This window comes from Camelus bactrianus, chromosome 1, assembly GCF_048773025.1.
Source record: "Camelus bactrianus isolate YW-2024 breed Bactrian camel chromosome 1, ASM4877302v1, whole genome shotgun sequence".
Taxonomy (NCBI): Eukaryota; Metazoa; Chordata; class Mammalia; order Artiodactyla; family Camelidae; genus Camelus; species Camelus bactrianus.
The window spans coordinates 70,347,030-70,359,216 of NC_133539.1; the positions used below are offsets into that span (position 1 = coordinate 70,347,030).

The 12,187-nt window shown below is 37.2% G+C and overlaps 1 protein-coding gene across 10 annotated transcripts in view; it reads right to left on the reverse strand.

Annotated features, from left to right (window-relative positions):
* The window catches only part of MAP3K13 (mitogen-activated protein kinase kinase kinase 13), a 153,004-nt gene that overhangs the window by 73,988 nt on the left and 66,829 nt on the right, over positions 1-12,187 (reverse strand). Inside the window, exon 1 of one of the 10 annotated variants that reach the window (XM_045519731.2) lies at positions 10,102-10,335. The exons of the other annotated variants lie outside the window; for them this stretch is intronic. The gene's annotated coding sequence lies outside the window, so the exon portion shown is untranslated. Of the gene's footprint in view, positions 1-10,101; positions 10,336-12,187 lie in introns of those variants that run through there. 10 annotated transcript variants of the gene reach the window in all.

Sequence of the window (12,187 nt, forward strand, 5' to 3'; positions counted from 1 at the left end):
AGTATTGATTTGGGGGTTAAAATAAATTTTAATGAGTAGTTGCATTCACAAATACAGAATCTGCAAATAATGAGTATCAACTGTATTTCCCTTTATTGAACAGGCTATTTCTTCTTCTATTTAAATAATGCAGTGATTAATATGTTTATGTATAAAACTTCTTCTTTTGGGAGTATTTCTTTAGGAGCTACAGGGATAGTTATAATTTTGACAGAGCCTGCTCATGGCAGTAGTTCTTGGAGGAGCTCATGCCAATTCTTCAATCCTTGTTCCTCAGAGAGAGTGGTCCTAGGGCCAGCAGTATCAGCATGGGAGCTAATTAGAAATGCTGACAAAGTTACCCCAGATTAAGTGAATCAGAATCTGCTTTTAAACAAAATCCTCAGGTGATTCCCATGTGTATTCAAATTATGAGAAGCTCTGATATAAATCAAGGATTTTCAAACTTTACTACGCATCAGCATCTCCTAGCCAGCTGGTTAAAACAGATGCTTGACCCCACCCCCAGCATTTCTGATTCAGAACATCTGGGGAGTGGCCTGAGAATGTGCGATTCTTACATGTTCCCAGGTGATGCTGGTGCTCCTGGTCCGAGAACCACACTTTGAGAACCACTGTGTTAGCTGGAAGGTCTCTTGCAGGATTAATGCTTTTAAATTGCAAATGCATCTTATTTTTGAAAAAGGGAGGAAAAATATAATCAATTTATAGGTCATCAAAAAAAAAAAAAAATCCTTCTTACTTGTATAGGGCCAGCTTTGTGGAGGCACGTAAGCTAGCCAGGACGGTTAGACCTAGTCGTGGTTAGTGGGGGAGGCTAATGTGGATGGGTCAACTGAGAAACAGAAATAGAGGGAAAAAAAAGGTTTTTTTCTCTTGTTATTTAGGCACCCTCTATAAAAGGATCTACAGCTGAAGTATTTGCAAAAAGTCTTATTGAGCACATTTTCATAAACTGTATTTTATTAATTATACCCCTCAAAAAGAGAATCTGCTTGGGAAAAAGTGTCAAAGAAATATATATTTTTTTAACTTTTCAGTCACCTGTGGTGAAAAATAAAATATTTACAGCAGTGAAAGGAAAGGCCCCCAAACTTAGTTTTTTAGTCTTTGGCAAATCCTTGGCTATGACCACTCAAGAATGAACTGGAGATTTCTCTTAGAAGATAGAAGCCTCAAGACTACAGTTTCCTCACCCTAAATTTTCAAGTCCAGCCCAGTCAACTCAAACACATGACTATTCTCCAGCATAAAGACATTTTTAGGTACAAGCCATATGCACTTCGGGTAAATCACAATGACCATTTCATATTGCTCGTGAGCTTGGTGCAGTTTTAAAGTAGCACAGTTTCCTGGACAGGTACCTCCTTGGAGAGCCATCCTTTTCCTTAACAGCGGCCCCTGTACTCCCTCTTAAGAGTGAAGTTCTCTTGGCCATTCTTCTTTAATTTCCAGCCCTGGTCCAAGGCTCTTAGAATTGGGGTGGCTCGCTGGTCCTTGTTTTTAAAACTATTCCTCGGCCTTTTAAATATTTAGCAGGAAAAAGACAAAGACAATCTGTGACAAAAGCAGTCTGATACTAACAAAGGCCAGTATCAAAGGTATAAGATTCAGTTAAAAGAAATCTTTATCAATGTAGATAACTTTTTGATCAAAGGAGAGCAGGTGATGGAGAGTGAGTGCTATTTCAACGTGTTATGGCAGAGCCCTGATTGGAGAAACGATCATATAAAGGACTAAGAAAATATAAAGGGTTATGTGATTGATTTTCTTTCTCCAAGAAATCTACTCTGGTCTACAGGTCTCTGAGAATACTTAAGGATTAGATTAGTGCCTAGCTCTGATCACTAACACAAGCAGTATAAAGCAAATGTTCAGTTATTTTGGTTAGACAAACAGATGGAAGGGGTTCTGTTAAAAAATGGCCAGAAATGGGGGGCGGGGGAGGGATGGATGAGGCGGGAGAACCTGGCAAAGTAGTAAAATTTCTTTTCACATTGGCTCTTGAGCACCAGCAGCTGCAATATCAGGTGGGTATTTCCTAGGAGTTTTGCATGTAGCAAAGATTCAAAATGAATCTGTAATTTAGGTCTGGTAGTGACTGGAAATATCCAAAGGTATGTTGCATCTGTTTCTTCTTAGTATGAACATGTGTTTGAATTTGTTACGTGAGAGGAAATAATTGGTAAGTAATTAGTAAAATGCTTAATCTCACTTTAATCAAAAGATTATTTTCTCTGGAAAAAGCAATCACGGCTTTGTGTTTTGGTGGGCTTGATCTCACTAATCTCAATTATCCATGGTTATCCATGCCTGCAGATAGCCTAATGTCTCCCATTAAAGACAGGAGGAACAGCTACTGGAAATGCAGGCACAGTGCCTCAGGGGTAGTAAGAAGCCTCCGGGGAGGGCTTATTTTGCAAATTGAGCCCTCTTTAGTAATAGCAACTGTGACAGCCCTCTTTAGGACTCTAAGAGTCTGTTTTGGTCTGGGTCTCAGATCCCTTCTCTTTGGTTTAAGGTGGAAACTGCTGTCCTTGCTGCCCTTGCTGCCACCTGCCTGGGCAGGTGAGCCATCAGCTCAGCCAGTCTCCCTGGGCTCTGCTTTCCTTTTCCTCCATCACCTTCTCCACTCCTTTGTCTTTGGGTATTTCTTGAGCCTTTCACTTTAAATCAACTCATTCTTTCACTTCTCTGGCTTTTTGGGAATCTAGAATTTCATTAAATGTCCTCCTAATACTGCTGAATTCTGCAATTACCCCCAGCCCAGGAATTCACAATTCAAATTAGCACACTGAAGACAATTACCATCTGTCAGTGGGAAATCCTATATTGTTTTTCCTTAAATTTTTAAAATAATTAAAATTGCAATTACTACACATTCTCTTAGGGTTTCCCTGCAATACATGATTGCTTTTTTCCTCTCTTTTAAAATTTTTTATTGAGATATAATTGATATAAAACATTGCTTAAGTTTAAGGTGTGCAATGTGTTGGTTTGATACATTTATATATTGCAATGGGATTAACACCTTAACGTTAGCAAATATCTCTATCACATCACTTAATTATACATAATTGCTTTTTGCAAGATGTTTTTAACCACACTGCTACACATATAAGCATTGTTACTAAATGAAACCACTACATGAAATTATTATAGCTGTTAGGATTAGACATTAGACTTCTCTGCTTAACTACTATGGAAATGAAAAAGGACGTAAGAAAAATTTGAGACCAGAGGAAATGAGCACAAAAATGAAAAAGAGGTTTTTCTGTTTTATAATTTTAAAAATGTATCTTTTTTCTTTGACAAAATCTGCAAACTCAAAACACCAATCCATCTGCCAATTTGCTATCTGGAGAACTGTGAAAGGAATAATTTTCAAAGGCTAGCAATTCTCACAGAAAATATCAAAATTTTATTTTTTCAAAGCCTGACAAAACCATTTATGGATTTAGTTGATCTTCATTTTCTTAATCACTGCAGTCTTCCATCCTTCACCACACTTCAGCCTGAATTAAAGAATCACAGGAGGTAGTGAGAGATGGACAGAAAGAGCCAACATGATGAGTCCTGCTTCTTAAAAGCACTAAAAAAAAGTCAGATCAAGGAAAAGGCTACATGAGACAACCAAACTGAGGTTATTAGATTATCTGTTGCCACATGCCCCAATAGCCCAGATCGCCACATCACTAGCCTAATGAAAGCTGTCTCCTGACTACAAAGAACAATGGCCAAGACAAATCACATTTATAACGAGCATGCCTAAAGGTGACACAGTCAGATCTCATCAGGAGTCTATTTCCTCTGTATGGGGAAGTCCCTAGGCAAATCTGAAAGTGATTTAACCTTTCTATATCTCACCCAGATATCTCCGTCTGAAACATTCCTGACACTTTTTCCTCTCCGCTGTGGTAGCATTCCACGGGGGTTAAACTTCTATAAAAGTAATATGAAAGAACTGAAATAGAGGTAGATTTTAACCTGATTGTCTTACAAATTGTCACTTGCCTATTTGATGTAGGTAATAGCCAGATCTCAAGAATTCTAACAATGTGAGAGTTAGAAAGGATATTGGAGATCACTAAAAACAACTTATTCATCTCATATATTAAAACCAAAGCTGAGGAAAAATTTTAAGAAGCTGAGAGAATTGGAATCTTGCTAAGGATAACCTGAGACTGCTACACAGGTCCTTACAGTCTTAGTCTAATTCTTTTTCCATTGCATCACTGTGCCTTACAGCAGGTAAACAGAAAACATGTTGATTTTATACATTTAATATAAGTAACCTTTTAGATAAAGAAGGCAGATAAATCGTTGCATAATAGAACCTCAGTATTAAAAACTTTACTATACACCAAGGGTTCAATTCTCCCTCTGTTCCAGGTAATACATGTGAATCTCCTGCTAAAGTGTAAAAAGCAAAAGAAATTCAAGTGTCTCCAGCATGCGCTATGCTGATGGTTCTCTGCCCAATTCATCTGAACACCAGAACACATCCACCTTACTAACTGTACCTCACCATGCAGTGATTCTCAGTTGTGACATTATGGAAGGGCTCCCTCCCCCATACACACATACACTCACATGCACACTTAGAAGGATCTATCCTATTAGGTCAGCAAGCAGAGTTTGAAAAAATTTCCCAAGCACCATCCCTGCCCTGGCCTCCAACCAGTGGAAAAATCACTAATCCCCCCAAAAGGTACTTAGCCAATAAACACGTTTATGAAGTATCTACACTATGCCAGGCACAGGGTATAAAGTGGTGAAAAAAAGTTAATATCAAACACTCGCTTTGAGTTAGTACTTAGAAAATACTCTCCTTGTATACTCAAAGTGCCTGGCATGGTCAACCCCTCAGTTTGATGTTTCCTTAATCTCCTTGAGAAATCTGCATCTGCACATAAACCAAATGATGAAAAGGTCCCTTTTGATTTTACCCTACCCAGCACTCTCTATTCCCGTCACATCTTCATTTTTCTCCTTAACATTTATCACTGTCTAAACATAATTTACTTATTGTTTGTCCTCTGCAATAAAATAAGCCCCCAAGAGGGCAAGAGTTTTTGTCTATTTTTTCCTACTGCTAGGTCCTCAGTACCTAGAACATATAGTAAATGCTCAATAAGTATTTGTTGTTAAATGAATGACAACACTTCTACACCTGCTGATTCTATTTGATATATCCTTGTTTCCTCCCTGGTCTCCCCACCATTCCCTTTAATCATTCTCCCATGCCCAGTGTATCAGCCCTCTGTCCTCTTAAGATTATTCCTTCCAGCTACATCTAGGCAGAGTATAGCTAGCCTGGGCTCCATGATTAGCCATCACATGGTAATTTTCATTTATCCCCACCTTCTTATCTTCCAACGCACTTGCTGTGCCAACACTTAACCCTGTATTACCCCCACGGTCCAACTTATTTTACTCTTTGTCCAGTCCAGAGCTTTACTAGAAAAGATTTTAGATTCATGCTGGACCAGACCAATCACAATTCATGATAGGACTCAATGCTCAAAATTCATGGTATACAGAAAAAAGAGAATGTGACTAAGACTTAGAGCTGGCTTTAAAAATTGGGTATAATGTGCACTACCTGGTGTCTTTGGCTGAGTCAGCAAACTTTCTGGGCCTGTTTTCTCATCTGTAAAATGGGAGTTACAGTATCTACTTCATACCATGAGGATTATATTTGAAATGAAATAATGTATGTAAAAGCTCCTAGCAGATTTACAGAAATGTAGAAGTTGCTTAGTAAGTGTTAGCTCCTTCTCTTCCTTTAACATATTTCACTAAGCTTTGATGATGTTCTCACTCTTTGAAAGTGACTAACACCTACTTAGCAAGAAAATCAATGCTTTCTGGCATGAATCTTAATTTTCCTCTCTTCCCTCTTTTCCATATCAGAATACTATTCCTTCACTCATCCTGTATCCTGATTTAGAAATAGTGTCTCTCTTCTTTTTGAAGACTAACCCTCTGTCCATACCAATAGTTTTCATTTCTGGCTGTACATTAGAATCATCTGGGGAGGTTTTTTTTGGGAGGGGAGAGTTTTTGTAAAAGGCAGATGTCTGGCCCCCACCACAGACCAATTAAATATAAATCTCTGGAGGCGGGAACATGGTATCAGTATTTTTTTTTTTTAATTTCCTGGTAGGGTGCCAAGACAATTCAATGGGGGAAAGAACAGTCTTTTCAAAAAATATTGCTGGAATATCCTCATTCAAAGGAATAAAGCTGAACCCTTCTTTATATCATTCACAAAACATAACTTAAAATGGATCAGAGACCTAAATGTAATGGCTAAAATTATTAAACCCTTCGAAGAAAACACAGGAGTAAATCTTCATAACCTTGGGTTAGGTAAAGCCTTCTTAGATATGACACCAAAAGCACAATAAAAAATGACCAAAAAAATAGATAAATTGAACTTTATAGAAATTAAAATTTGGTGCTGCAAACAATATCAAGAAAGTCAAAAGACAACCCATAGAATGAGATAATCACAAACCATATACCTATTAAAGAACTTTTACTCAGAATATATAAAGGACTCTTAAACTCAATAATAAAAAGATAAATAACCCAATTTTTAAGTGGGCAAAAGATCTGAATACATATTTCTCCAAAAAATACAGATGGCAAATAAATAAGCACATGAAAAGATGGTAAACACCATTAGCCATTAGAGAAATATAAACCAAAACCATAATGTGATACGATTTCAAACTCACTAAGATCACTCTTATCAGAAAGATAGATAGTAATTATTGATGAGGATGTGGAGAAATTGAAACCCTCATATATTGCTAGTAGGAATGCAAAATGGTGCTGTTGCTTTGCAAAATAGTTTTTAGAAAATCCTGAAAACGTTAAACATATAGCTATCATATGACCTAGCAATTCCATTCCTAGATGTACACCCCAAAGAAGTGAAAACATATATTCACACAAAAACTTGTACACAAACGTACATAGCAGTATTATTCATATAGCAGCCATAGCGGCCCAAAAGCGTTTGGAAAGAACCTAAATGTCCATCAACTGATGAATGGATAAAAAGGAATACCATTCAGCAATAAAAAAATGAAGCACTGATACATGGAAAAACTTTGAAAATCTTATACTAAATTAAATGAAGCTACAGTTGACCCTTGAACAACATGGCTTTGAACTGTGCAGGTCCACTTATACCTAGAATTTTTCAAAAGTAAAAACCACAGTACTACACAGTCCATGGTTGGGCAAATCCAAGGATGTGGAATAATTGCAGATACAAAGGGCAAAGTGTAATTATACTCGGATCAATGCCCCCACCCCCACCATTGTTCAAGGATCAACTGTAGTCCAAAAGACCATATACTGTATGATTTCATTTATAAGAAATGATTAGAATAGGGAAGATTTCTAAGTGTAGAGAAACATTAGTGGTTACCTTGGGCTGAGGGTTGAGGGGAAATGAGGAGTGATTGCTAATGGTTACGGGGTTTCTTTCTGCAATGATGAAAATGTTCTAAAATTCACTGTGGTGATGGTTGAACAACTCTATGAACATTCTAAAAACCACTGGATAGGAAAGAGAGACAGGAAGTTCCTAAGGTAATTCTAATCTCAGTGTCTATTTAAAGAAACAAATTTCTGAACCACAACACTCTTAAGTGTATGGTATCTTACCTTCTAGATTCCTTAGGTGTAAAGATGGCATCCTCTAATTCTTCCTCTACCCCACATCCTTAAGGAATAATAACTGACACAGAACAGGAATGTGATATCTTTTAAATGACTTTTTTTTTTTTAAAAGTAAAAGAGTGTTCTTGATGAATATTTTTTATTTTAATCAAAATTGTCAGAATCAGGCTGCCACCTGGCAGAATTGGTCTTCGTGGCAATCTTGATTCATTTGAGCTTCCCAGGCAATTAATTCAGCTGTAGCACATAGAGAGGACAGGCAGACAGTGCAAACCAAACTGACCGGTTCTGCCATTCAAAGTATGGTTGTTCCGTCATATACCAGTGGATGTGGCCTCTGGCCCTTAGGAACCATTCTTTTGACAGCTCCCTAGGACATGGCTCTGGTTTGACTGACTTTGTTTACTAAATAAATAAATTCCTACTTCTGGAGTAGCTTCAATTTTTAAACAGAAAGCCATCTATTGATAGTCACTGATACACAGGATTTTATTGTTTGATATTAAACAATTAAGAGTTATTGTTTTTTTCCCCTACAACTACACTATACATGAAAATAAATATAATCTAGAATACAGCCACTAGGAGTGGAGAGAGAGAGAGGGAGATTCTATACCCACTTTGCGCCTTAAAGGGATAGCTTTACTTTAATAAATCCAAAGTGCAGACTGTATTTCTTTCATGGAAATAAAGCTATCTTTGGCAAAATGTATATAAAAGATAGAGTCTGATGAACATTTCCTAAGATGAGTTTGATTATGTAGACACATTTAAAAAAAAATCCTAAGGATTCAGTCTTTTGATCTAGCAGTGATTTAGTAGACTTTAATAATTTAAAATAACTTTGAAATTGTTCCTTTCAACAAAGTCTCTGAAGGTACATACATGAAAAACACTGAAATAAGTCTAGGAGTTTATAAATATAGGGAACTGTGTCATTTATTTAACCCAGCAGATAAAAAATAGCAAAATATGACATCACAGTTGTCTAAGTATAGGACAAAAATCTGATTTAGAATCAGGTAGAGGTTTTCCTTCTATAACTCTAGTGAGTTCAGATGTACTCAGAAAAACATAACAAGTGAAGGCAATGTCAAGATAAGTAAAATTTCAAATCCTCAGGTAATTTTGAAATGAAATGAGTTTTCAGTTGGAAGATTCATTGATAAGAATAATTCAAAAGATATCATTAAAGCCATAATTTAGGAACCCTGTTTCATTAGTTCTCAAAACTAAGTATTGATTATACAAGGTAAACACGACAAGGCTGAATGATAAAAAAAAAAACAACTGACATTTTGTGTTCTCTCTCACTGGAAACAACCAGGTATATGCTGCTGACCAGAATACAAACTGCTCAAAGTGAGGCAGCTGGAAAAGATTATGTGGGTTAAGGCGCTGCCCCAGGGGCGGAACATATCACGATGTCACATCTCTCTTCTTGACGACCACAACTTTCACGAGAATCAGCCTGAGCCTTAGGGAACAAATTCAGTTACAAATACTAACTTTTGTTAAAACTCCAAGCAAACTATCAAATCAACTTCATACCTGGAACCTATCTGAAGTTTTCCGTGTTTCCCAGACACAGCGGAGTGAATGATTTTCACTGGGAATTTCATCTTAGAAAAATGCTCATGTGCATTTCTATGCATATAATTATGGGATATACTAAGAAACCACCTAGTTTTCATTAGGGGATGTTAAATAAATCACAATTTAAGGATAATTCCTCTTTTGCCTCTGGTGCAGGCTTTAGGTTTTTGAAAACATAAAATCTATAGAATGACATAAAGAGCTACAAATATGTATAAATACACTACTATATAGCTCCCATAATAAAAGATTTTTGGGGGTAAAATAAAAAAGGTTGGATTAGTATTCACCGTCTCCAACCTGCAATCCCAAGACATTGACTGTTATACAACTATGAAACAAAGACAAGGTGAAGGGTGAGAAACAACAGAAAGGACGGCAGAAAGGAAGACAAGGGCTCAGCAGGATAGAACCTGCTCCGGCTAGCTGGCCCGGCTTTCCCCAGCACCTTTCTGGTACCAGTTCTGGGTTTTTCCTTTAATGCAATTCACATCATCTCTCCAAGAGATGAATCTCCCTTTAAGGAAAGCCAAGCCAGCATCCAGAGGTAACGTGCAGAACCGTAAATGAAAAATGTCCACGTCTAGCAGGCAGACAAGCAAAGGAAAACCAGCTGTCAGTTTCAGACGCTCCTAGCTGTAACCGGGTTTCAGGTTTCTCTTTGCCTCTGTCTCTGCCTATCTCTCTCACCATGTCTCCCTCAATAATACCAGTTTTCTAATCACTTCAAATCACAAATACGTTCTCCATCTGTCCTTGTGAAATAAATGCTGATGAAACAGAAAAACAGAGTGCGATACTCACAACAATGAAGAATTCCTACACATGCCGTTCCATTTTCTTGCTTTTAAAAGATGGAAGGTTAATTTAGAAAGCCTTGCAGAATTAGAAAAATAAGGGGGAGGGGGATTCCACCCACACAATCCTCCAGCCCACCGCAAAGGACCCGAAGTCTTGCTGACGTCACAGATTCATGAATGGATGTAAATTGGGCTGGTTTAGGATTCCGCACAGACTTCGCTGTGGTGTGTGCCGTGAAAAAGAAAGGGAGGGTCCAGAGCAGCCTCGGCCAATAGGCTTCAGGCAGTCATGGCCTGCCTTCTTTTAGAAGGAATCTGGTCACAGAATAAACAGACTCCACCAATCAGGCGTCTGCTACTGCCTTAGGACAGACCGGCAGCCTGAGAAGGGTGTGTGTGTGTGAGTGTGTCCGCGCGCGCGCGCGTGCGTGTGTTTCAAGCTGTGATAGTCATGAGAACAGTATTATTGCTATTGAATGAAGGAATCAAAAATAGAATTTCGGTGGAATCAGTGCTACCAAAAGTGCATATAGAAGATAACGGCAATCTTTTATTCATTAGAGCTATTTTCTTTAACCCTTTTCTTGCTGTTCTACAATGTGCCTGATCTGATGTGATAAAAACAAATCAGAGAAGTAAGTTTCTAAAACTGGTGCCCAGTAGACACATATGCCTTGCACACCAAGACTTGTAAAAGCAAAATAGTAGAGGAAAAAAATGGGAATAATAACTTAGTGATTAAGGAAATATATAAGAAAACATTACATAAATGTAATTGTTTTGTAGAATAATATCACCTTGCTGACATTTGTGATGAATCAAAAGTAGGTGTGGAAGAATAATTTACTGCTACATTTAAATAAGGGTAGCACATTTCCTCATTGGTTTATTAAACTTCTGATATTCAATCAAGGCACAGCTCCAAAAGAGCTTTTTTTTTAAGATTTTTTTTTATTGAGTCAGTCATTTTACCAAAAGAGCTCTTAATGTTTCTTTGAGCAAATTTTGGTTTTAGTAAGATGCCTTATTACTAATAACAAAAAAGCTGTATTAAATTCCCCCAAAGAGCTCATAACATTTGAAGTTTTTCTTATTTTAAAGATCTTAACACTTTTATTGAAGTATAATTGATATACAAAGAACTACATATATTTAATGTGTACAGTTTGATGAGCTTGGATCTATGCAAACACTCATGATACTATAATCATAGTCAAGGGAGTAGACTTATTCAATATTTCCCAAAGTTCCTTGTGTTCTTTGGGTTTTTGTTATTATTGCTGTTAGTTTTTGTGTTAAGAACACAACACGAGAGCCACTTCTTAGCAAATTTTGACATGCACAGTACAATACCATACTGTTAACTATATGGAAATGGGTTGTATAGCAGACGTCTAGAACTTACTCACCTAGTATAGCTGAAACTTTATACACATTGAATAAAAATTCCCCATTTCCCTCTCCTCCAGCCCCTGGCAACTACTATTGTATTCTCTGCTTCCATGAGTCTGACTATTTTAGATATGTTATGTAAGTGGAATCATGCAGTATGTCTTTTTTTGTGACTGGCTTATTTCACTTAGCATAATGTCCTCCAGGTTCATCCATGTCATCATAAATGGAAGGATTTCTTTTTTAAGGCTGAATGATATTCCATTGTATACACTGTATATATTTTCTTTACCCATTCATCTGTCGATGGACACTTGGCTTGTTTCCATATGTTGGCTACTGTGAATAGTGGGGCAATAAACATGGGAGTGCAGATATCTCTTCAAGATCCTGATTTCAATTCTTTTGCATATATACTCACAAATGAGAGTGCTGGATCATATGGTAGTTCCATTTTTAATTTTATGAGAAATCGCCTAATCGTTTTTCATAGCTGTTGCACTGTTTTACACTGGCATCAACATTGTACAAGGATTCCAATTTCTCCACAACCTTCCCAATACTTGTTATCTTTCTAAAAAAATAATAGCCATCTTAAGAGATGTGAGGTGATATCTCACTGTGATTTTGATTTGCATTTCTCTAATAATGATGTTGGGCACCATCTTTTCATATACCTATTGGCCATTTGTATGTCT